The following is a 25,555-nucleotide window of genomic DNA, read 5'->3' as shown; positions in this document are numbered from 1 at the left end:
TTTACAACACACTTTTTGCTACAGGTAAGCCTATAATTAGGCTTACTTGTAGCTACACTGGATATCACGGTTTAGGAGATATCCCCTGTATTTGCATGCACCAACGTCAGTGGCACATGCACACTGAAGCAACGTGCTGTTGCTTCAGTTAGACTGTGCCGTTACTGGTGGCTCCCGCGCGCATGCTCCAGCCAATCACAGCGCCGGAGTCCGTGATACCCGTAAATAGTCGGGAAGCGATGTTGGCCGCCAGAGCAGGGTACAAGGATGGCTGCAAGAGCTTCGATCTCAGGTAAGTAATTCATAATGAGCTAGTATGCTATGCATACTAGCTCATTATGCCTTTGTCTTGCAGGTTTTGTTTCTAGTTTACAACCGCTTTAACTTTGGCCATCAAACTGCTGTTGCCGTTAGACATCAATGATGACCTAAGTGGAAATCTTTTACTCATTATCTGTAAGTGCAATTTATATAGGATGCCTGAGAAATTTTTAATTGGTCATAACAACCAATAATTTATTTGCCTAATAAACAGCTGCCAGTATGAATCATAAATTACTTGGAATTAGAGGCATATGCACAAGCCAGGTAGACACCCAGCTAATGGATTAAGTGGCAGGTACCTTATTTAAACGCTAATCACTTATGTTTGAAAAATGGTGGTACAAAGCACTAAATTACCCTCTCAGTTATTGATTAGTCTGTAGATCATTGTGGCAGGCTAACATTAAAGATATGGTAGAAGAGCTTGGTGCCAACAGGAAACTCATAGATCCCTAGAATAGGGAATCCAATTGTGACACTCAAGGTAAGCAGCTGTGAATAATTTTAGGGTTTCAGGAAAAACTTGATTTTACAGTAACATAATATGTTGGTAATAAAATTAGATGTATACTGAGTAGGTGTGTTCCTCTCTATTACCCTTTGTGACTACATTATGTTTGTCCACAAGTGAAAGCTCACACAGCCATCAAAATAAGTCAGAATTGATGAAGCACCAAGAAATCATCTTTCTGTAATAAATCATTTTTATATATTGTAACTGATTGTTTTGACAATATTTTAGACGTGTACCACCTCTGCACTCCTAGAGAGGTTGGTATTCATACCAATGAAACACGTTGAGTTTTCATATCTGCAGTAATCTGAAAATAGTGATACATGTATAAAATATGTCTTAAGCAAGTAAGGACGTGAGGGAGAAAGTATATTGCAGAAACTAATATTTAATGGTGGATTTTGAGCTTGGAGGTGGTCAAAGTTAATTGAAACTGTATATGTAAAAGGTGAATTCTAAATGTCTGAGACTTTAATATAGATTTCAATAAAACAAGCAAAAGATGTTAATGGTTCACGTTTATTTAAGCAGCATTCTGGCACAGTCCCTAATGTTCAACTTTCATCTCTAATCTAGAAATGATGAGCTGCTGTACAAATAAATATGTCTTGGACCTATGCCTGTAATATTATTTATATATATATATATATATATATATATATATATATATATATATATATATATATATATATATATATATATATATATATACACACACACACAGTGCCTTGAAAAAGTATTCATACCCCTTGAAATGTTTAACATTTAGTCATGTTACAAACAAATACGTAAATGTATTTTATTGAGATTTTATGTGATAGACCAACAAAGTGGCACATAATTGTGAAGTGGAAGGAAAATGATAAAATGGTTTTCAAATAAATATATGAAAAGTGTGGGGTGCATTTGTATCCAGCCCCCCCCCCCCCCTCCCCGAGTCAATACTTTGTAGAACCACTTTTTGCTGCAATTACAGCTACAAGTCTTTCTGGGGCTATCTCTACCAGTTTTGCACATCTAGAGAGTGACATTTTTGCCCATTCTTCTTTGCAAAATAGCTGAAGCTCTGTCAGATTGGATGGAGAGCATCTGTGAACAGCAATTTTCAAGTCTTGCCGGACATTCTCAATTGGATTTAGGTCTGGACTTTGACTGGGCCAGTCCAATCTGACCAGAGCACCTTCTTCCACATGTTTGCTGTGTCCCCCACATGGCTTCTCGCAAACTGCAAATGGGATTTCTTATGGCTTTCTTCTTGTCACTCCTCCATAAAGATCAGATTTGTGGAGTGCACAACTAATAGTTGTCCTGTGGACAGATTCTCCCACCTGAGCTGTGGATCTCTGCAGCCCCTCCAAGAGTTACCATGGGCCTCTTGGCTGCTTCTCTGATTAATGCTCTTCTTGCCCGGCCTGTCAGTTTAGGTGGACGGTCATGTCTTGGTAGGTTTGTAGTTGTGCCAGACTCTTTCCATTTTCAAATGATGGATTGAACAGTGCTCTGTGAGATGTTCAAAGCTTGAAATATCTTCTATCTATATATATATATCCTAACCTTGCTTTAAAAAGAGATGTATGTTTTTTTTTTTTTTCCCCCCAGAATCATACTTACGCACCAGTCTGATGCTGCATCTGTCCCCCACCGCCTCTGCACCGAGAACCGAACGATCGAACATCACCGATGGCTCGGTTCTCTCAGTTCCCGGAGTAGCTCCCTCCTCTCTGCTCCCTCCTCGCTCACTGGAGCGCTGAGCTCTTGGAAGGGTAGGGAGTGGCCCTCTTAGGCTCTTAGCAGCTCGCTGAGAGGCTGAGACAGGCATCAATCCAGGCACCTGGCGGATCCAGACTTTGTCGCAATGATGTGGTGCCTGGACCAATTTCTGTGACGTCAGCAGAGAGCGGAATCCAGTCCGCTCTCTGCTGAAAACAGGTCACAGGAGTGCAAAATGAATTGTACTCCTGTGACCCATAGGAGAAGCCCAGTCAAACAAGCTTTGGCTGGACTTCTCCTTTAAACTCCTCCACAACTTGTTTACTAAGGGTCTCTAACAAACCTCTGAGGGCTTCACAGAACAGCTGAGTTTATACTGAGATTAAATTACACATAGGCAGACTCTATTTACTAATTAGGTAACTTCTGAAGGCAATTGGTTCCACTACATTTTAGTTAGGGGTATCAGAGTAAAGGGGGCTGCATACAAATGCATGCCACACATTTCAAATATATTTTATTTGTAAAAATATAATTTTCCTTCCACTTCACAATTATGTGCCACTTTGTGTTGGTCTATCACACAAAATCCCAATAAAATTCATTTATGTTTTTGGGGTGCAACATGACAAAATGTGGAAAATTTTAAGAGGCATGAATACCTTTTTAAGGCACTGTACGCATGAAAGAATAACTTGCTGCATATAGATACGTACTTCTTAGTTTTAAAGTTCCCTGTAAAAGTTTGCTGCAGACTGGCACATGTAGCTGCCTTTTTCAGGTTCTTAGAATTTCTTTATGTTGATTTTCAGACCACATCCCTTGTTGTGTTCAGTCCATTAACTGCAAATAACCACAAAAGTGATAAAAAAAAAAAAACACCAAGAACATTCGTAACTTCAGCCTCTCAAATGTATCAATTTTGCAAAGCTGAGGGAACTTTTTAGGTATTTCTAAGAACCTTCATAAAAAAGTAGTTCTATCTAAACAGGCCTCCTAATGTGCTCCTATTGTGGATTCAAACTAAAGTCCGACAATTAAAATGCTGCTAGAAGTTAAGATGGCTATTGTTGGATTGAAATTCAGATTGTTCAGCAGCTACATGCCATATATAATTAATTTTTTTTTTTTTTTAATTAAACAAAAATTGTGAATTTTAGCTCTTAGGATCTTGGCAGTCCTCTGTGAAAGCCCCCTATTCTTCATGATTTTCCTTTGTTCAGCAGCTACCAGCCAAATTTTAATCCATGCATGGCCATTCCCACAACAGAAGTCAATCTAATCTATGGACAGAGCGTCCTGGCTGGGGGGGGGGTTTGTATTGTCCCCCACAGCACAGCAGGGGAGATCACTGTATTAAAGTCAGATAGTTAGCACAGTGGCTCCTTCTGAGTTTTTTTTTTTTTCGTTCAGCCCGCTGGGTTGAACGAAAATAAATAAATAAAATAAAAAGTAGTGTGTACTAGGCTTTAGAGTTTTTGATAGAAACTTTTTTTTCCCCCAGTTTCTTGCAGGTTCTTAGTTTCTATGTACACTGGAAGGTGCTTGCGGTATACAGTGTACAGTCCCGGCCTTATTATTTTATCAAATTAAGTCTCATCACTGAAGGAGTACATTGTGTGAGGCGTTTTATGAAAAGAGCCCACCCTCCTACAAAGCAAACTTTTCCACTTAAAAAATGCCCCCTCAATGAATACACTATCTACTGGGCCCCAGAACCTATAACAGTCAAGTGCACATTTAATAATAATAAAAAAAAAAGCATAACTTTTTTTTTTTTTTTAATCTATGTATGGCCTTCATTCTCAGAAGTAGGGCACAGCTAAAAAAGTTCCATAATGCATCTTCCTCAGGGGCATTTTGATGAACCCATAAGGTTTGCTTTACTAATGGCAAACAGACTGTTTACTTTGTAAAGGGGAGTTGAGCTTTGCATGCAAGGGAATGTTTCCCAGAGTTTAAAGCAGATTGTTGCCTAAAAGTTCCACTCACCCCCCCCCCTCAACCTTTTTTAATTTTATTTTAACCATTTTGGACAGGTACCTTTTCCCACTTCTGCTTTTCTTGCCTAGGAACTATGGGTGATATTTCACTACTCACTCAAAATCAGTGAAGCCAACAGGTGACTCAAATCACAAGACTCCACTTATAATTCAAAGGGTCACTTTGTAGAGTGACCCTTTTATAATTTAGGGCGAAATTGTAGCAAAAAAAAAAGAAAGTGTAAAATAAATTCTAAAAGCTTGCCAATGGTCATAAATTTCTGGATATTTGAATCCTAAAGCAAATCTGCAAATTTATAAGAAGATGCATGAAATAATATGTAGTATATACACTTACTTCCAGTCATTGTAAAGAAGAAAACAGAAGAAAAAAAAAAAAAAAGGAGCACACTTTAGAATGGACTTGTGTGTCTATAACACCACTTTCTTGTAACTACATAGTGTGAACTATTGGCAAAAAAGTACGGTTTTTAAAAGGTTAAAACGTGTATGTAAGGCCAAAACTTTTTTTTTTTATAGTTTTAGTAAAAGTAGAGAATGGCAAAAGGTGTTGTCCAGGTTTTGTTTTTGTTTTTATGGCCTGTGTCCTGATAGGAAGTGAAGGGAAGTCCACCAATCAACTTGAGAAAGCAGGAAGTAAGAGGATATATCTTTTTTGGGCATTTGTCACCAGAACAGGTTTATCCTTTGGTTAATATTATGGTGTAGGGCAGGTGTCTTCAAAAACTTTGGCCCTCCATTTGTTCAGGGACTGCAATTTCCATCATGTCTAGTCATGTCTGAATGTCAGAGTTTTACAATGTCTCATGGGATGTGTAGTTCCGCAACAGCTGGAGAGCCGAAGTTTGAAGATGCCTGGTGTAGGGTATAACATATTTTTCTATTGCCATAACAAAATGTAAATCACGTAATTTTTTTTTTTTTTAAATAGTTCCACTTTAAGATATCCTGAAAAACATAGGAGAGTTAATAACTGTACTCTTTAACTGCGTTAATACTGGACACTTTTACGCATTTCCTACCCAATTTTCAGTGCTGTCATATTTTGAATGACAATAGCAAGGTCATGCAACACTGTACCCAAATTACATTTGTTTTTTTTTTTTTGAGACAGAGCTTTCTTTTGGCGATATTCAATTGATTGATTGATTCAATGATTTTTTTTTTTTTTTTTAAGCAAAAAATAAAACGTTTTTCCTGGTAGAAAATTTTGTAAAGAAGTACATTTTCTCCTTCACTGATGTGCACCGATGGACACTGATGGGTGTCCATCAGCTCTTTACCAAGACTGGGGATGCGCCGTGTCCCAGGAACACAGCGCGGCACCGATCATAGTGCTGTGCGCCCGAGAGTGGGACGACGTCATATGACGTTGTCCCAGAACAGTAGAACCACCCCGCAGCCGTCATTTCCCTATACATCAGGTGGGAACTGCTTAAACTATTTTTGCCTGAAAACATTCTAGGCCTGCAAGAGCAAGTGAAAAATGTTTACACAGACAATTATACATAGATGGACAGAATACATAAGAGAGACTTAAGATTTTCCTAAATGGTCACAATATTCTCGTACTACTGTGATAATTACTTACTACCTTGATATGACACAACAGTCTGTGTGTCTGTTGCGCATACTCCTCAACCACATACTGTAGGTTTCCAAGTTATGCTGAAGTATTACTAATACCCAGATCAGACACATAATCTCTATCTCTCTCTCTCTCTCTCTCTCTCTATCTATATCTATCTCTTTAGCATTTACAACGTGTACTTTCAAAATTACAAACCATAAGAAATTAAATCTAAGAAACTGATAAGGAGAAAAAAACTATTAAAAAAAAAAAAGGGTATAAAAATGTTAAATATTGGGGAGCAGAACACCCCCACCACAATTTTTAGAAACTCCAGCCTGTAGAAGTGATCAGACCACAAAATACATTCTAGTGTAAGATTTACTTTTATCCCCAAAGTGTCCACTAATGTTTTCTTCTATGTCCTGCTAAATGTTTTTGGTTAATAACTACAAAGGGGGGGGATTTACTAAAACTGGTGCACACCGAATCTGGTGCAGCTGTGCATAGTAACCAATCAGCTTCTAACTTCAGCTTGTTCAGTTAAGCTTAGACCAGTGGTCATCAACCCTGTCCTCAGGGCCCACTAACAGGCCAGGTTTTATGTATTACCTTGGGGAGATGCAGACTAGAATACTGCAATCACTGAGCAGCAAATGATATCACCTGTGATGTATTTCAGTTATCTTGCAAACCTGGCCTGTTGGTGGGCACTGTGGACAGGGTTGATGACCAATGGCTTAGGCAATAAAACCTGCAAGCTGATTGGTTTCAATACACAGTTGCACCAGATTCTGTGTGCTCCAGTTTTAGTAGATCTTCCTCAATGTGCGTCTTTAAAGTTATACTAAAGTCTTGGTTTTTTTTTTCTCAAAAAAAAGTTTATTGGAACACAAACAAAGAAAAACATTACAGTTTACAAAGATACACCAGCAACGATCTTCATGCAATTCACAAAGATAGAATGACAACTGTCATAGATTCCGGACACATACAGTTCAGTGGTTCATTCAGCACAAACATCACTCAGTACTCATTAGCCTGGTATACAAGTTACTGCCAGCCCCAAGCGTCTCCCATATATTTCATATCTAGGAGGTCTGCCCCCTACACCTGATTATTAGTTTACCCCCCCCTCCTGCCCTCCCCTCCATCTCATCTGAGCAGATTAAAGCAGCAGCCTATCCATCACCAGGTCTATAGGAGAGATGCCAGGGGTATCCAGCCAGGATGACTACAGTTTGTATGTTGAAAGATGTATTTCTCCAGCCGGAGCGTGTCCCCCATCTGTGCCAACCACTCCTTCAGCGCTGGAGGGTCAACCGCCTTCCAGTGCCTAAGGATTAATTTGCAGGCCTGAAACAGAGCCCTGGCAATGGCCTGCTTCTGATCGTCCCCAGTGGGGATGTCATCCGCAATCCCCAACAGTCAGGGTTTTGGATCCATCGGCACAGTGACCTGAAAGGCTCCATTTATCGTGGATACGACCCCTGTCCAGAACCGATGCAACTTGGGGCAGCGCCATAACAGATGTATGAGATTTCCATGGTCTCTCAGACATCTAGGGCAGTGCGAGTCCGGCCTTACCCCCATTTTGATCTAGCCGTATAGTGAACTCTAAGGACAATATACAGCTTGGACAAACGTTGGGCCACGTTAAGGGAGCACAGCTGTACCGCCTGCAGCGCCTCCTGTTCAAGTCTTGTTTTTTTTAGTTATTTTTTTTTTAAAACAACATGTTATACTTACCTCCTCTGTGCAGTTTGTTTTGCACAGAGCAGCCCAGACCCTCCTCTTTGGCATTTCTGGCTCCTCCCTCCAGTCGAGTTCCCCCACATCAAGCAGCTTGCTATGGGGGCACCCAAGCCGAGCCACAGCTCCCTGTGTCCATTCAGACATGGAGCCCTGGTTCGTCCCTGCCCCCTATCTTTCCTGATTGGCTAACTGACTGATAGGCAGCAGCAAATAGCACTGCTGCTTTGTCTCAGCCAATCAGGAGGGAGAGTCCCAGACGGCTGAGGCACTCGTGGAAATCGCTGGATAGAGATGGGACTCAGGTAAGTATTAGGGGGGCTGATGCACACAGAAGATTTTTTATCCTCATGCATAGAATGCATGAAGATAGAAAAAAAAAACCTTCTGCCTTTACAATCACTTTAAAATTTCAGAAAATATTGGCAGGCATCTGAATACTAGTCTATGGAATTTCCTAGATTTCAGATCTCCCACCAAAGGATTGTGGGAACTTGTTTTCCATTACCTTCTCAGTTAAAAATGTTTATATCTAAAGATTATGATACATTAGATTAATCAGCAAGCTGCATAGATATAAAAATCAAACATTTTTAACACCCTCGCCTATATACAGTAAAACCTTGGATTGTGAGCATAATTTGTTCCAGAAGCATGTTTGTAATCCAAAGCACTTGTATATCAAAGTAAATTTCCCCTTAAGAAATAATGGAAACTCAGATGATTCATTCCACAACCATTTATTCATAAATCCTTCAGTTTATAGTCCATATAAAAAGATTATAGCAGTGTGATAGGTTGTGTAACCATAAAATGTCCATCCACAAATGCAAGCTTCCAGAAGGGGATTAGAAGCAAAATCCAGCAGGAGCTACAGAGTATAAAAGAGAAGAGAGGTGCCTCTAAGTGTAGCAATATGGTTACATTTAATGAAGGTGCAACATTTAGCAACTCACATGGTTGATGATTAAACGAGGCATATCTAAGTATGCAGCTATCCGGGGTAAAGCTGTCCACATAGACCATGGCCCGCACCGCCGGCTCTCACTTCTGTCAGTCTGCAATCGTGACCGGGAAGACTACCCTGCAGTAAAGTGATCTGAAAGCAAGGCTTGAACCACTCATGGAGAGCAGGGTGGAAGGGATGAGGTCGATGACGGTGCGGAGGATGGTCTATGTGGACAGCTTTAACCTGGATGCCTGCATACTTTAGATGTGCCTGTTTTAATCATCAACCATGTGAGTTGCTAAAAGTTGTACCTTCATTAAATGTAGTCATATTGCTACCCTTAGAGGCGCCTCTCTTCTCTTTTATACTCAGTTGTGACATGACGCTACTTGTATATCAATTTATTTAAAAATTTAGCTGGTCTTGCAAAACGCTCTCAAAACCAAGTTACTCTCAATCCAAGGTTTTACTGTACAACAAAATTGTTTTTAGTAGCATAAAATGAAACAAATAATTATAAGATATAAACGAAATTCTGCGCTGGCAACTTACCAAGTGGAAAATTAATAAACTATAATAAAACCAAATAATAAAACCAAATAATAAATACACTATGCAAATAGTTGTGAATGTGAAAAAAAATGTATAAAGGGAAATTTTTTTTTTTTTTATGTAGACCTTGCACAATTTGCTGTGTACTGAGTGAAATCGTGCACATATGCACTAACAGACTGGGTAACTCAATGTGATAAGGGACAAATCAAAAATATATATGTACATACAAGTGATGCAGTTTGGATGAGTAATCCAAAAAAACACACATCCAAAACACTATGCGACTTGAGGCGATAGAATATCGCTAAACTGATGCAAAAAATATATATATATATAATATATATATGTGCTCTCATGTATTCATAATCATAAATAGCAATGAAGTGAGCCTCTAAACAAAATAAACACCAAGTGAAATTATGAAACAAAAATGTCAATTGGATCAGAATTTGCAAATGACAGAGTATCTATTAAATCAAAATGTTCCTTCACAAAAGGACAATCAGCAGACTTCCAGCTTTTTCATCCGTATGATAAATCAGGGCAAAAGGTATGCTGATGTAGGAGATGGTTAGAAGGAAACTTTTGGGACCACAAAGCTCGCGTTCCACCAAAAGAAAAGAAAAGACATATAGTGTAAAACCTTAGGATACCATGGGGTCACCTGCGCATATGTGCGCTACTCACGGGACCGGCATGCAGAGCAAGCATTCAGATACTTGGTCGGTTCGCCGCTGAACGGCGTGCGTTCCACCAACTCCAGGAAGTGATGTCACTGGTTAAACAGGCGTAGGCAGGATGTTGCGTTGACGCGTTTCGCCCCTCCCCCAGGGCATAAAAAAACATAAAAAAAAATTTTTTCCCTTTTATACATTTTTTTTCACATTCACAACTATTTGCATAGTGTATTTATTATTTGGTTTTATTATTTGCTTTTATTATAGTTTATTAATTTTCTACTTGGTAAGTTGCCAGCGCAGAATTTCGTTTATATAAATAATTATAAGAGTCAGTAAACAGGCAATGAAAATTGTAGTGTCCCTTTACATTGAACAGCCCTGTTATGCTGGTAGTCAGTATAGTGGCCACTGCTAAGACTTGCCATAAACCAGTTGACCTTTGTTGGAAAATGTCATTTTAAGAATGTTAGTTCAATTTTCAATTAGAGTCAAATCAATGTTTGTTTTAGTGTACAGAAAATTCAACGCAGCAGGAGGGAAACTCATTTCTAATAGTGAATGTAGTTCATTCAGGAAAGTCAATTCATTCCAAAATCAAAATGCTGAACGCAAACAAAATTTAGAAGTACTTTCAAACGTTCCTTAAGTCGAATGTACTGAGAATTTTTGTACAAATTTTCATACTACTGTTCATGTGAGCTTTCTTTCGAAAATCTACTAGTGTATAGCCAGTTTAAGGCACATCAGTACCAGAGCTTTGCAGGCTCCATCAGGTAGGAATTCAATTGATCACCGATAAAACAATACCTAGCAAATTCTGGAGGAACAACAGGGTAAGTTGCATCAAAGTGAATAGCCTGCTTTCATTTACAAAATTGGTTCAAAGTGTTACTAAACCCACAACAGTAAAATCAGTCTGTATATGCAGTAAAGCATGCTTGTTATACTCACTGTAAAACCTAAGGGGTTAATCCTCTGCATGGTCTAAAATGGTTGTTTGATCCTGCCTTCTCTGATCCTCCCCTTCTTCCACTGTCCCCAATCCATCTACTGATAGAACAGAACCTTGTGGGCACTCTGTACATGCTAATTTTTTTGTGTATTGCTAGAGTTTTTTTTCTTGGTTTGGCAGGGTGCATGTGATCAGCACAGGGCCAATCAGCACTGTCCAGGCAGAGGGTCAGGGGTCATCCAGCCTCATAGGACAGTCAGAGGAGAAGGAAGACTCCTCCTGCAAACTTTAACCAGTGCCTGGCCAGATACTGAGAAGTTATAAGACTGCTATATGCTGTTGATGAGAAACGATGTTTAGCAGTTTAGGTTTACTGAAAAAATTGCATTTCCATATTCTGTGTATTGTGGGAGACCAGATATAGTGAATGCAGGGTCCTGGGTTGAGTAACACTTAAATTCAACAGCATACACTATAGTGTCCTCCTACGTTTTGTTCTCATTTTTCTTGATATGCAAGGATGTTCATATTCCAATTATAATAGAACAGTCAACAATGGTGCATTGATATGGTCAAGGAATATTTTTTTACATTTAGGCCTCATACACACTGAACTCTTCTGAATGGCTTTTCTCGTGGCAGGAGAAAGACACGCCCCTAAAGCCAAATGCATTTAGGAGCATCAAACGCTTGGGTGTTCATACATTTCATTGGCCAGAATATGAATTTATTCTGGCTATTGAAATGAATAAATGCTCAAGCGTTAAATGCAAAGCGTTGATGCGCGCTTAGACGCATTAAACCTACATCTTGCCTCTAAACTCATGTAAACACCTATGTGTGCATGGACACAAACTCTCCTCCATGTTAGCCTAACGGCAGAAGAAAAAAAAAAACTCAAACGCTTGTAAATCAAGCGTTTGAGCTACAGTGTACATGAGACCTAATAATTTCTACATTGGCCCATTTTAAAAAAAGTTGGCACTAAAATACCCTCTAACCAAGGAATTATTTTAAAAGTCAAAAGCCGCATTAGCAAGTTACATATAATTGAAAGATTACAAAACTGGCTTTTTCTCTCCTTGCAGGTTTATTGAATACACATAATGTTTAACCCCCTTAATGACCAGGCCATTTTTTGGCAATACGGCACTGCGTTACTTTAACTGACAATTGCGCAAGCGTGCAACGCTGTACCCAAATAAAATTGATTGTTTTTTACCCACTTTTGGTGGTATTTGATCACCTCTGTGGTTATTTTTTGCGCTATAAAAAAAAGAGAGGACACTGGAGAGAAGGAAAAAGGATTGCTGCTCACCCCTTAAAAGCTAAAAGCAAAAGAAGAAGTTTCCCCAGGGTGGGGTTTTTAGGCAGCACAATGACAAAATAGAGTCAGTGATGTATGAAAAAATATAACAAATTTATTAAATAGTATACCATAAGAGCTAAAACAATGAGCTCCAGTGGGGGGGGGTACTTAGATTTAAAATTGAAATAAGCTGAACATACATTGGCAGACACATATTCATAACAACGCTTGGTAACATGAATATTAAACCTGACGCGTTTCAACCCCTATACTTGGGGTCTTCTTCAGAGGGTCTGTCCAATAATGTGTGTCCAGCAGAAAAGGAAAAAGGCCTTCTCCTGCTCGGTGGACTGCAAGCACTCTCTGTTTTCACTTCAACTGTTGGACTCAGGGTTGGATACTAATCCACTGAGCCTCATACAGTTTGTGACCAATTCCGGGTTGGCTGACAAGCAACAGTCTAGCTATATGGGGCAACATGGTGCAAACACATGAGCTACCTAGCACCTTTTGAGGTGTGTTTTTGTGTTTCCTGGTCGGTCGTCTGACCTGACGGGCGGTGCCCAAGAGTGTGACCTCTCATAAGTCACGTCGCTGTTTTTCACTGCCCTGGTCTGAGGCGTGTTGGCGATAGAGGTGCCTGGGACTCTCCCTTTGGGGAAGAGGGGAGGACAGTCTTCTTAGGGGATCTCCATGTGGGAGGCCTTTTTCCTTTTCTGCTGGACACACATTATTGGACAGACCCTCTGAAGAAGACCCTAAGTATAGGGGTTGAAACGCGTCAGGTTTAATATTCATGTTACCAAGCGTTGTTATGAATATGTGTCTGCCAATGTATGTTCAGCTTATTTCAATTTTAATCTAAGTACCCCCCACTGGAGCTCATTGTTTTAGCTCTTATGGTATACTATTTAATAAATTTGTTATATTTTTTCATACATCACTGACTCTATTTTGTCATTGTGCTGCCTAAAAACCCCACCCTGGGGAAACTTCTTCTTTTATTTTTTGCGCTATAAAACAAAACAAAAAAGCGACAATTTAGAAAAAAAAATAAAATCAATATTTTTTTACTTTCTGCTATAATACATCTCCAAAAAAAAAAAATTCTTCTTGAGTTTAGGGCAATATGTATTCTACTACATTTTCTTTGGTAAAAAAAAAAAAATCCCACTAAGTGTATATTGATTGGTTTGGGCAAAATTATAGCGTCTACAAACTACGGGATAGATTTATGGACTTTTTATTTATTTTTTTATTGTTGTTACTAGTAATGGCAGTTATCAGCGATTTTTAGCGGGGCTGCGACATTGCGGCAGACAAATCTGACCCCAAGTCACACTTTTTGCACTGATCACTGTATGAATGACACTGGCAGGGAAGGGGTTAACTACAGGGGTTATCAAAGGCTTAAGTGTGTTTCTAACTGTGTGTGTGTGGGGGGGGTACTGACAGGGAGTACACAGAGATCGCTATTCCTAATTACCAGGAGCAGCAGATCTCCATGTTCTCCCCTTTCAGAACAGGGATCAGCCTTGTTTACATCAGATCAGTTTACAGGCAGATCCCCGTTTTGTCTCTTTGTGAAGCGATCACCGGTGGCCGGCCGGACACGCGCATTGGCTCCTCCTCCACGCAGTGAGCGCACCAACAGGTACAGGCAACAGGTACGTTGTTTCACGCAATAGAGCCGCCCTGCCGCAGTATGTGCGGTCCTTAAGTGGTTGAATCATAAGTGTGTATTTTTTGTAGCTGTACTACATAAAAATAAAAATGATGTTCATATGAGAGTCAGACCAACCATTCAACCCCATTATAATAAATACTATATTGATAAAAAAAAAATAAATACATAAAATAAAGGGAGGAAGGAAGAAACGGGGGGGGGTCTTCTTTAGGTCCTGATTCTATGGTCTTGATGATTGTGATTTATAAAGAAGTTTTATCTGTGGGTAGATATGTTATACTTTACATCAATAAGGTTGTTGATCTGTTAGCCATTAAGGCCCCTTTCACACTTGTGCGACTTGTCCTGCAACTTGGGACTGCAAAGTCGCATGACAATTCGTACCCCACATATCTGTGCGACTTCAAGTTGCAGTGACTTTGATGTGACTTGGGGTCCGTAGACCTCAAGCTTACACAGTCATTGCTTCAAGTCGCGCAACTTTCAGGTTGTACAAGTGTGAAAGGGGCCTAACCCATAGTTATTGTATCTACATTACTACTGTATAAAAAGAAAAAAAAAAAAAAAAAGTTATAGAACTCAAACAAGGGAGGCAGAGCTACTGAAGTAACTAAAAGAAAATAGTTTTAAATCCAAGGCTTAGTTATTCAACAAATACAATCTTCATCAAGCCAAATATGTGAACATCAAAGTTCCTGCCTTCTTACATACCAACACCCCAATTAAATCTCTGACTATAGTCTAAAAACTACCAGGAGTCAGTAACGACTTTGTGAGGCACTACTGAAGTCTAAGTTCACTTATCTTATATAGGAGATGCCAGATTTGTTAGGAGCTGACAGCTACTTTACATACCTGATGGTGCAATGGCCAGTAAATCTGGTTCTGCAAAGCAAGGCTGGCTAGCTACCATAAGAGCAATTAGCAGGGAGCCCTGGCATGGGTCTTCTTCTATGGCGGTCTGTTAAGTCCACTTTATACCTTTGTATGGGTGTTAATTAGAGCTGTTCGAGTGCAGACATTGGGTTCACATCAAACTAGCCAATCGGTCATTATTTGTTTTTTTATTTAAAATATTTTTCCAGAATTAAAAAGTTGCAAACACACAAGACCCATGAAATTTTATCTAAGGAGTAATGGAATTCCCCAAGGATCACATGCCAAGTTCATTCTACTGAATTAGCAATGGCCAAAGTAAGTAGCAGTGAAGTTCAACATCTGATTGTATTCATATTAAGAAAAACTGAACATAAATCATGACAATTTAGAAACGCACCAATATTAGAATTCTTGCCTTATTATGACCCAAATTATCATTAGAGACCTTGGAAAAGTCGTAGCCTAGGTTGAGATATTATAAAATGTTAGTATCAAGCAACCCTCACCTCCCTCTCCTGTCTTTTCCCTCTTCCTCTCCCCCCCCCTCTTCTCATACCCAAAATTTTATGGAATTTTATGCTTCCATCAGTTAAATTTTTATAGAAACAAACTTTATTTTCAAATTGATCCCAATTAAGATCTTCTTTTAAACCCCTAAATGTTCTTTTCATGCTATTAAAATGCCCCAATGATGTTGTAAATTATTGTATTAGACCACCTTAAACATACAGTTTAAACATTTTCTTTTGTGACCTCCTTTTTATAATGTATTTTTCAGGCTTCGTGCACACTAGTATTTTTTATAAGCTAAAAAAAAAAAAAAAAAAACACACTGGATGAAAAACACTGAGAATAGCATTTTTGTGCCAGCTTGTAGTAGCTTTTAGAAATGTTTAGGAGCGTTATATTAGTGTTTTCACAGCAGTACAAGAAAAAAAAAAGCTGTTTTAGTAGCTTTTAGAAGTGTTTGGGAGCGTTCCTGCCAGAAAAAGGCTCCCAAGAACTATTCTTTTTTTCTGCTCCTAAACTCTGAAGCTTTAAAAACACTTTGATCATCAAATAGTGTTTTATCCTATGTGTTCATGCACACTATTAGATTCTAGGAGCAGAAAAATGCTCATAATAGCTTCTAGGAGCTTTAAAAAAAAAAAACGCTAGTGTGCACAGAGTCTCATTGTAGCAATTTTTTTGATTGAAAGACAGTAGCACATGGTAAATCTAACAGATAGCACAGTCAACCTGTAGCAAAAGCTATGTAGTACATGGGGCAATCAGACTGGATATACATTGATTGGATTATTTAGGTTGATTCTCCTACTACATAGATGATGTTCACTGGAGATTGTACCACCATGTAAGGTCAGCTTTACTTTACCTTATGAAATGATGTATAATTCAATGAAGCAGATTCTGGAAGAAAAGAAGAAACACAAAATTCACTTACCGGATTTGTAAAGTGGTAAATAAATAAATTAAAATAAATAAATACATTAAAAAAAAAAGGGGGGGGGGGGAGAAAAAGGATGTGGATATTATTTTAGACAAATGCTTTGTTAGTTGGTGGGGTTAGTTGTTAGTTTGGGGGGGTTTACTTTTGTGGTTATAGAATTAGTGCATGACCCTAATAGCACACCCGGCTAGTGTGTAATCTGTAGAACACAAATTTAAATGTGAAACCAAATCAACCACTTAGGTTTTTTACTTACATGTTCTAAATACTATTTTTTTGATTGGTCACCAAAAATATTTTAATGGCCACTATGGGCAACAGTTGCCATTTTGCTCTCATTTCTTTTCTCCTCTCTTAACAAATTAGAGTCACATCATCTACATTGGCAATGTCAATCTTTACTGTGATTTTTTTCACTCAGATTTACCAAAACTGTATGAGGTCAAACCTTAAGAGTTTCAGTTTTTTATGCAATAAGGCAGGCCCTTGCACTTCATGGTTTTGGCAAATCTTAAGGAAATCAGACAACTATACAACAACAAAAAGTTGTATAGTGTGTATGGGGTCTTCCACGCCAATTCATTTGAGAGGCCAGAAAACCACAGAGGTCCAAAAACTGCACTAAACTGGAGTAGATCAGTATGCATCCAAGGGAAAAATCTTCATCATTTGTCGCAAAGAAGTAGGTTAAGTAGTAGTAGAAACTCCATTTAAGCATTTTCCTTTTAAAATTGTATTTTACCCTACATGGAAATACATGCTTACATCATAGTACAAGTAAATACCTTCACAATCCAGTCTGGAAACTGCCCATAAAAAATGTTCATCCAGAAGATGTTGAGAGGTCAGCAGGATGGTCCTTTCTAGACAGTCACATTATTGGGGACCTGAACATTGGTGTCAACCATCACTGTTGTGAAAGTCCATCTGTGATCAGATCTGAGGTCCACCTGGTAAATTGAACTTGACAGCTGGAAGATGTCCAAAAACGTAAACATAAAGACAGGATTTCCTGATCTCAACAATTCCCTGATCTCCTTCTTCAAATTAAGAGAATAGCTATTTACTTAGGTCCATCTTCCTTAGAGACGTTGACAGCCAAGCGTAATCTAGCCTTAACGACAAGCAGCCTTAGGCCATCCACTGATTACCAGTGATGAAGGGAGCTTGTGCTATCTGTGCTGTCCACTTGACACCTCCACAAAGCAGCATCTGGTCTCATCTGCATGGAGCTCCTGTAATGTTTTCAGACCCAGACTGCTCCTCTCACACACCTAAAGTTTTTCCTGTCTGCACCTCTGCCTTATTTCTCAGCCAGCTCCTCCTCTGATAACTTTAACCCTTTGAAGCGGAGGAAACAGCCCAGCTGGCATGGCTTCACCCTGTGAAGTTACTTGTTAAAAGGAGGGGTGTGTCAGCCGGCAGACAGCTCAAGCACACAAGAAAGGAAGAGGGATTTGTGGGATTACCTGGGAGATGTACATTAGTGGAGGAAGTCACAAGCGCCTGACAGTCTGCAGGATGTAGACCTCAGGAAGGAATAAAGACTTCTATCAAACACAATACCACATATATAATACAGGTTCTTTTAATAACCTGATCAAGTCAGGCTACTGCAATCCACAACACAGCTGAGTACTGTCCGTGATACTTTTTTATTTGCGCTTACCCTAGGTTCACACTTGTGCGTGCACATTTGCACAAGCACATCATGGGTGCAGCAGCCCATTCATTTGAATTAGCTGTTGTACCCACAAGAAATGTAAAGAAAGAAGCCCCTGAACCTTTTTTTTTTTTTAAATGTGCTGTACAGAACTGTGTAGGGCAGCCCATTCAAATGAATAGGCTGCACTATGAGTGTCGCATGAAAACGTGCACAAAAGTACGCAAAACTTCAGTTCCTCCTACACCAAGTATGAGTGAAACTGACTGCATTCACATTTGTGCATCCTGGGAAAGCGTGCAGAAAGAAATATTTAATGGCATCCTGAACGTGGCCATGTGCTATCATGGCTGACCTGTCTTTACAGAGATACATGGGCTATCATGGCTAACCTGTCTTTACAGAGATACATGGGCTATCATGGCTAACCTGTCTTTACAGAGATACATGGGCTATCATGGCTGACCTGTCTTTAGAGGAATGCATGGGCTATCATTGCTGACCTGTCTTTAGAGAAATGCATGGGCTATCATGGCCGACCCGTCTTTAGAGAAATGCATGGGCTATTATTGCTGACTCGTCTTTAAAAAAAAAAAATACATGAGCTATGATGGCTGACCTGTTTTTAGAGAAATAAATGGGCTATTATGGCTGGCCTTTCTTTAGAGAAATACATGGGTTATCATGGCTGACCTGTCTTTAGGGAAATGCATGGATTATGATGGCTGACCTGTATTTAGAGCAATACATGGGCTATCATGGCCAACCTGTCTTTAGAGAAATACATGGGCTATGATGGCTGGCCTGTATTTAGAAAAATACATGGGCTATGATGTCTGGCCTGTATTTAGAAAAATACATGGGCTATGATGGCTGGCCTGTCTTTAGAGAAATACATGGGCTATCATGGCTGACCGGTCTTTTGGGAAATGTATGGACTATGATGGCTGGCCTGTATTTAGAAAAATACATGGGCTATGATGGCTGGCCTGTCTTTAGAGAAATACATGGGCTATCATGGCTAATCGGTCTTTAGGGAAATGCATGGGCTATCATGGCTGATCCGTCTTTAGAGAAATACATGGGCTATAATGGCTGATCAGTCTTTAGGGAAATGCATGGGCTATCATGGCTGATCTGTCTTTAGAGAAATACATGGGCTATTATGGCTGACCTGTCTTTAGAGCAATACATGGACTATGTGTTGTCAGAGTATTAAAATCATTTGCTGGAAGCTTTTTGTTTGCAGAGAATACTTTACTTTCATGGAGAATGGCAGAACGTATGTTACAGCATGTCTTTATCATGGAACAGGAACAAGGAGCATACAAGTACATAGTGAGGAAAGCAAACACTTCCTCTCATTACATTACCATAGAATACAAACCCTAACACTGCAGTGCCACCTACTGGATAGATAGATATAATACATATAGTATTGTCTATTAGCAACCATGCTGTTTTTCTTTCCAACACTATCATGGCTCACCTGTCTTTAGAGAAATACATGGACTATCATTGCTGACCTGTTCTTAGAGAAATACATGGACTATCACTGCTGACCTGTCCTTAGAGAAATACATGGACTATCATTGCTGACCTGTCTTTAGAGAAATACATGGGCTATCATGGCTGAACTCTCCATCAAAAAATACTATTTGCCTGATAGTGGTGCTTTTGATTTGGCATCCATACTTTGAGTCAGTGACAAAGAAGAAGAACGAACATGGAGAATTCTGAGTTTACTCTAGCTTTCATTTGACACATGCTTATTATGGATTGGCATATGACTTTAATCACAGTGCCACCACACATTTTGCATATTAAAAGCACTCTGGTTTGATTTTTTTTTTTTTAAGTATACAATTGCATGTGCTGGGCAGTGAATGATGAAGGGTGCCATTGTTCCCAGAGCATGTGCTTTATTTTCTCAGCTCCCAGTCTCCAGTGCATATACAATAATCCTTCACATTTATTCAATATGCTGAACCAAATATTAATGCTATCTTTACTGCCCTTGGTCTAATAGTGATATTACCTCCACTTTCCCATTTCCCTTGTTAACATTCTCCAGCAACAAATCTCTCACTGTGTCACCTGCTCTGTACCTGGACTCGGTAACGCAGTACCTGCTAATAACCTGTTTTAATTTTGGTGAACCTTTTTGATGTCCCCAATTTCATTAAGGCACTCCTCCCTTTTTTAAATTTCCGTGCCCCCTTCCCCAACACCTTTACAGTTTGCTGTGCTGCTGGCACATTCCCCACCAGCTCCACTGTCCTGGAATAACCTGCTTCAATTTCAACCATACTGAGCAACGCTGTCACCGTAGGACAGGGAGTGTGTTAGGACTACACAACACTGTGTTAGGACTACATAACACCTCCCTCTTACCTATAACAGGGGGAGGTGTTTAGTAGTCTGTGGCAGTAGCATGAAATTCCAGAGCCAGACAAGACAAGAAGTTATCAGCTCAGAAGGTTTTTGGCTGAATAAAAAAGCTTTTTTTTTTGCACTTTTATGTATTGAACAGACCAAAAGGGAACAAATATGGAAAATGTATTGTTAGTGTTTACATACAGTATCTCACAAAAGTGAGTACACCCCTCACATTTTTGTAAATATTTTATTATTTCTTTTCATGTGACAAAACTGAACAAATGACACATTGCTACAATGTAAAGTAGTGAGTGTACAGCTTGTATAACATTGTAAATTTGCTGTCCCCTCAAAATAACTCAACACACAGCCATTAATGTCTAAACCACTGGCAACAAAAGTGAGTACACCCCGAAGTGAAATTCTCCAAATTGGTCCCAAAGTGTCAATATTTTGTGTGGTCACCATTATTTTCCAGCACTGTTTGGACATGGAGTTCACCAGAGCTTCACAGGTTGCCACTGGAGTCCTCTTCCACTCCTCCATGATGACATCACGGAGCTGGTGGATGTTAGAGACCTTGCTCTCCTCCACCTTCCATTTGAGGATGGCCCACAGATGCTCAATAGAGTTTAGGTCTGAAGACATGCTTGGCCAGTCCATCCCCTTTACCCTCAGCTTCTTTAGCAAGGCAGTGGTCGACTTGGAGGTGTGTTTGGGGTCGTTATCATGTTGGAATACTACCCTGCGGCCCAGTCTCCGAAGGGAAGGTATCATGCTTTGCTTCAGTATGTCACAATACATGATGGCATTCATGGTTCCCTCAATGAACTCTAGCTCCCCAGTGCCAGGAGCACTCATACAGCCCCAGACCATGACACTCTTGGTCTCATCAGACCACATGACATGGTTCCAGTAATCCATGTCCTTAATCTGTGTAAGGTACCTGTGATAGGTAGTGTCCGAAGTGGAGCTTGTGTGCTGAGGATTCTGGCGAAAACTTAGGCAGATCAGGACGGCAACAGATCAGGCAAAGCGGTACACAATCGAAATCCAGAGATTGGTCAGGCAAGTGAAGGTCATACACGAGCTGGTGGTGAAGTACAAAATCAGCAGGCTAGAGAGTAGTCAGGAATTCAGGCAGAAGTTCAAACACGGTATTCAGAGTCAAAAAGCAGTCAAAAGACCCAGGAAGCTAGGCCAAACAAACAGGCACTGAGAGATAGGAAGTGCTGCTATTTATGGGCTATGGGGTAATGCATCAAATTAAGAGAACATAGCTATAACTCCAGAGCTCCTCTGTGGCACAACAAGTAAGACTGCAGCTGTGAGACCAGGAACATGCCAGTTCAAATACACCCAGGTACATGACAGGGTCCCCTCCCCGTGGACCCCTCTGGGGGTCTAGCATGGTGTAGTGGGAAAAGAGACATGGAAGTCTCGAGCAGGAGCATACAAATCTTTGGCTGGGACCCAGGAACGGTCTGTGACGGGATATCCCTTCCAATGAACCAGATTACCGTAGGCCACAACCCTGTCTTCTAAAATCAAGAATCTTAGAAACTTCAAACTCATTTTGTCCATCAACAAGAACAGGAGGAGGTAGCTGTTGTGTTCTGGAGCAGTGATTGAAAATTGCCTTTTTGAGGAGGGAAACGTGAAATATGGGGTGAATCTGGAGAGAGGAGGGCAATTTCAACTGATAGGAGACTGGCCCAACTCGAGCAATAATTCTGTAAGGACCGATGAATCGAGGGCCCAATTTGGTAGAAGGTTGTTTTAGTCTCACGTATTTGGTTGATAGCCAAACTCTGTCCCCCACCACATATGGAGGTATATGGCGTCTTTGTTTGTTTGTTTCTTGAAAAGCGCATACTTGCCTGCTGACTTCCGTAGTAATAAGCTAATCTTTTTCCAATGTAGCAGAATATTTTTTCACCCACAGATCTGCTGCTGGTACACCAGAAGAAGGCTGAAGTAGAGGAAAAGTCTGAGGGTGATAGCCTAGGGCTGCATAGAATGGTGTGGTGTGAAGAGCACTGTGCCAACGGGAATTAATGGCGAACTCAGCCAAAGGCAAATACTTAGACCAGTTGGAGTGTAAGGCATTGACATAATGTCGAAGATCGGTTTCTAGGGTCTAGTTCATGCATTCGGTTTGTCCATCTGTTTGAGGGTGATGTGAGGTAGAGAGTGAGAGTGTTACTCCCAGTTTCTTGCAGAATGCTCTCTAGAATTGGGAAACAAACTGGAATCCACAGTCTGAGATGGCATTGGTAGGTATGCCATGATATCTCACAATATGGGAAAGGAAGAGGGTAGACAGTGCTTCTGCTGTAGGTAATCCCGGGAGCGGCACAAAATGAGACATTTTGGAAAAGCGATCCACTATGACCCATATAGCAGTCATGCCCTCGGACTTGGGTAAGTATGTAATGAAGTCCATAGTCAAATGGGTCCAAGGCTGGTGAGGTGCCGGAAGTGGTTGTAATAGTCCAGTAGGCAAAGTACAGGGTACTTTATTAGCAGCAAGTTGGACAGGCAGCCACATAGTAACATTCCTTTTCATGTCATGAGGCCACCAGACATGACGTTGCTTAAGAGTGATGGTAACACCAGGATGACCGGATAACACACCATCATGAGCACAGAAGAGTACAGGTTTTCTGAGGCTAGGGGCTACGAACAGGCGACCTGGTGGTATCTTCATGCCTTGGGGAACACAATTCTGGGTTTCTTGTAACTGTTGGGAAAGAGCTGTAAAGATCTGTGCGACAATTTTGTGAGGTGGGATTATATACTGCTCGGTAGGTTGATCTTCTTCAGAGGTAGCGAATTGTCTGGAAAGAGCATCAGCTTTCTTGTTTTTATGCCCAGGCACATAAAGAACAAAATTAAAACGGGAGAAAAACAGAGCCCATCGAGCCTGACGTGAGTTTAAACGTCTTGCAGTCTGAAGATACAGCAGGTTTTTATGGTCAGTGAGGATAGAAAAGGCTTGGGAGCCCCTTCCAGAAGATGTCGCCATTCGGACAGTGCCAATTTGATGGCCAGTAGTACTCTTTTCCCAACGTCGTAATTCATCTCCGCTGGAGAAAACTTTCTAGAAAAAAATGCTACTGGATGGATTCTACCAGACTTAGGCTGTCTCTGGGACAGCACAGCACCTGCTCCTACTTCGGAGGCATCAACCTCAACTATGTACTGGAGATCGGGATTTGGATGCTGAAGAATTGGAGCCTTGCTGAACATGTCTTTTAATTGCTGGAAAGCAGATTCTGCTTCTGAGTACCACACCTTGCAATTTGTACCTTTCCTAGTCATAGCAGTAAGGGGGGCCGCAATGGAGGCAAAACCTTTGAAGCGTCTATAGTAATTTGCGAACCCCAGAAAGCTTTGGAGCCCTCTTAAAGTGGTCGGTTTGGGCCATTGCAAGACAGTGGAAAGTTTTTGAGGATCCATTTGGAAACCGACAGCACTTATAATGTATCCAAGGAAAGGAATAGGGCTTTGATGGAAACTGCATTTCTCAATCTTCACGTAAAAGATGTTTTTTTTCTCAGTCGTTGTACTACCTGCTTTACATGTGAGATGTGCTCTAGATGAGTCTTGGAAAAGATTAAAATGTTGTCCAATTATATGATCACAAACCTGTTACTGACATCGTGAAAAATGTCATTCATGAAACGCTGGAAGACAGCAGGGGCGTTACACAACCCAAATGGCATAACCAGGTATTCAAAATGTCCATTACGAGTGTTAAATGCTGTCTTCCACTCGTCTCCGTCTTTAATTTGAATCAGATTATAAGCCCCTCGTAGGTCCAGCTTAGAGAAGATAACGGCTCCCTTAAATATATCAAGCAGTTCAAGAATGAGAGGTAAAGGGTAGGAGTGTTGTACAGTGATTTGATTTAACCCTTGATAATCTATGCATGGTCGAAGACCCCCATCTTTTTTTTCAACAAAGAAAAAACCTGCCCCTACTGGAGAAGAGGGTCAGGTAAAACCTCTTTCCAAGTTGTCTTTCATGTATTCCTCCATGGATTTTTGTTCAACCAAAGACAGGGGATAGGTCCTTCCTTTGGGAAGAGGTGCTCCAGGAATCAAGTTGATTGTGCAATCAAAAGAACGATGTGGAGGTAAAACCTCTGCTTGAAAAATACATCTGCAAACTTATGGTATTCATGATGCAAGGTAGGTGGGATGGCAACGGAAGCCAACAGACAACCAGAAAGTCTTTTGGGTTGAGACAAACTGTTTAGATGACAGAACGACCCCCAAGAGGTTAGTTCTCCATTTTCCCAATCAAAAGAAGGGTTATGTTGTTGTACCCATGGGTAACCAAGGATAATGGGCAGAAGTGGGGAATCAATAAGAGACAAGACAACTTCCTCTTTGTGGAGTATGCCTACCTGAAGGGTGATAGTCGTAGTCTCAAAATTTAAAATGCTATCTCCCAAGGGTTGTTCAATTGGGGTGGTGATGTTCAGGGGTCTAGACATTGGAACAAATAGGATTTTATTTTCTTTAGCAAAAGTGTAGTCCGAGAATATGCCAGCGGCTCCAGAATCCACAAAAGCCTCACAGGAGACACGTTTAGAGGGTAAATGGATAATTGCAAGAATGGTACACTTGGTCTTGGAGGATATACCTGTAAGGTCTAACCCAGCTCCTCTAACACTGGTTAGACCCTGCCTTTTACTGGACGGGAAGGGCAGACAGATAACAAATGTCCTTTAAGTCCACAGTTTCTCTGATTCAGTGTGGAGATGGCTTACTTCCATGGGTTCCACAGGTGCCTGGGGTTCAACTGAGATTTCAGGTCCTGGCTGAGGTGGTGCTTGGAAGTTAGGGGCCAAACGGTAAACTGGCCTAGGAAACTTGCGAGTTCTAAGTCTCTCTTGGCACATTTCATGATACCAGACATCCAGACGAACACACAGCTTTATGAATTTCTTAAGGTCTTCTTGGGAATCCTTATAGACTAATTTGTCCTTGATGCGATCTGTAAGACCGTTTCGGAAGTCTGCACGTAATGCCCTAGAGTCCCAATTAGTCTCAGCAGCCAGGGTACGGAACTCAATAGCATATTGTGCCACAGACCTGGTACCTTGTTGTATGTCCAAAAGTGAGTACTCAGCTGCAGAAGCTCTATCTGGCTTGCCAAATACAGTCTG

The 25,555-nt window shown here is 40.4% G+C and overlaps 1 protein-coding gene across 2 annotated transcripts in view; it reads right to left on the bottom strand.

The window, feature by feature from the left end:
- SP6 (Sp6 transcription factor) overlaps nt 1–17,730 on the bottom strand; it is a 39,229-nt gene extending 21,499 nt beyond the window's left edge. Inside the window, exons 1-3 of one of the 2 annotated variants that reach the window (XM_073608086.1) lie at nt 17,120–17,730; nt 16,260–16,294; nt 3,265–3,391 (exon numbers count right to left, since the gene is read on the bottom strand). The gene's annotated coding sequence lies outside the window, so the exon portion shown is untranslated. The remainder of the gene's footprint in view (nt 1–3,264; nt 3,392–16,259; nt 16,295–17,119) is intronic. The other variant, XM_073608085.1, reaches the window with a different exon arrangement.
- Between the last annotated feature and the right edge of the window lie 7,825 nt (nt 17,731–25,555).

This window comes from Aquarana catesbeiana, linkage group LG12, assembly GCF_042186555.1.
Source record: "Aquarana catesbeiana isolate 2022-GZ linkage group LG12, ASM4218655v1, whole genome shotgun sequence".
Lineage (NCBI taxonomy): Eukaryota > Metazoa > Chordata > Amphibia > Anura > Ranidae > Aquarana > Aquarana catesbeiana.
The sequence above is the reverse complement of the archived record's forward strand: the minus strand, read 5'-3'. Positions and strand labels throughout refer to the sequence as shown.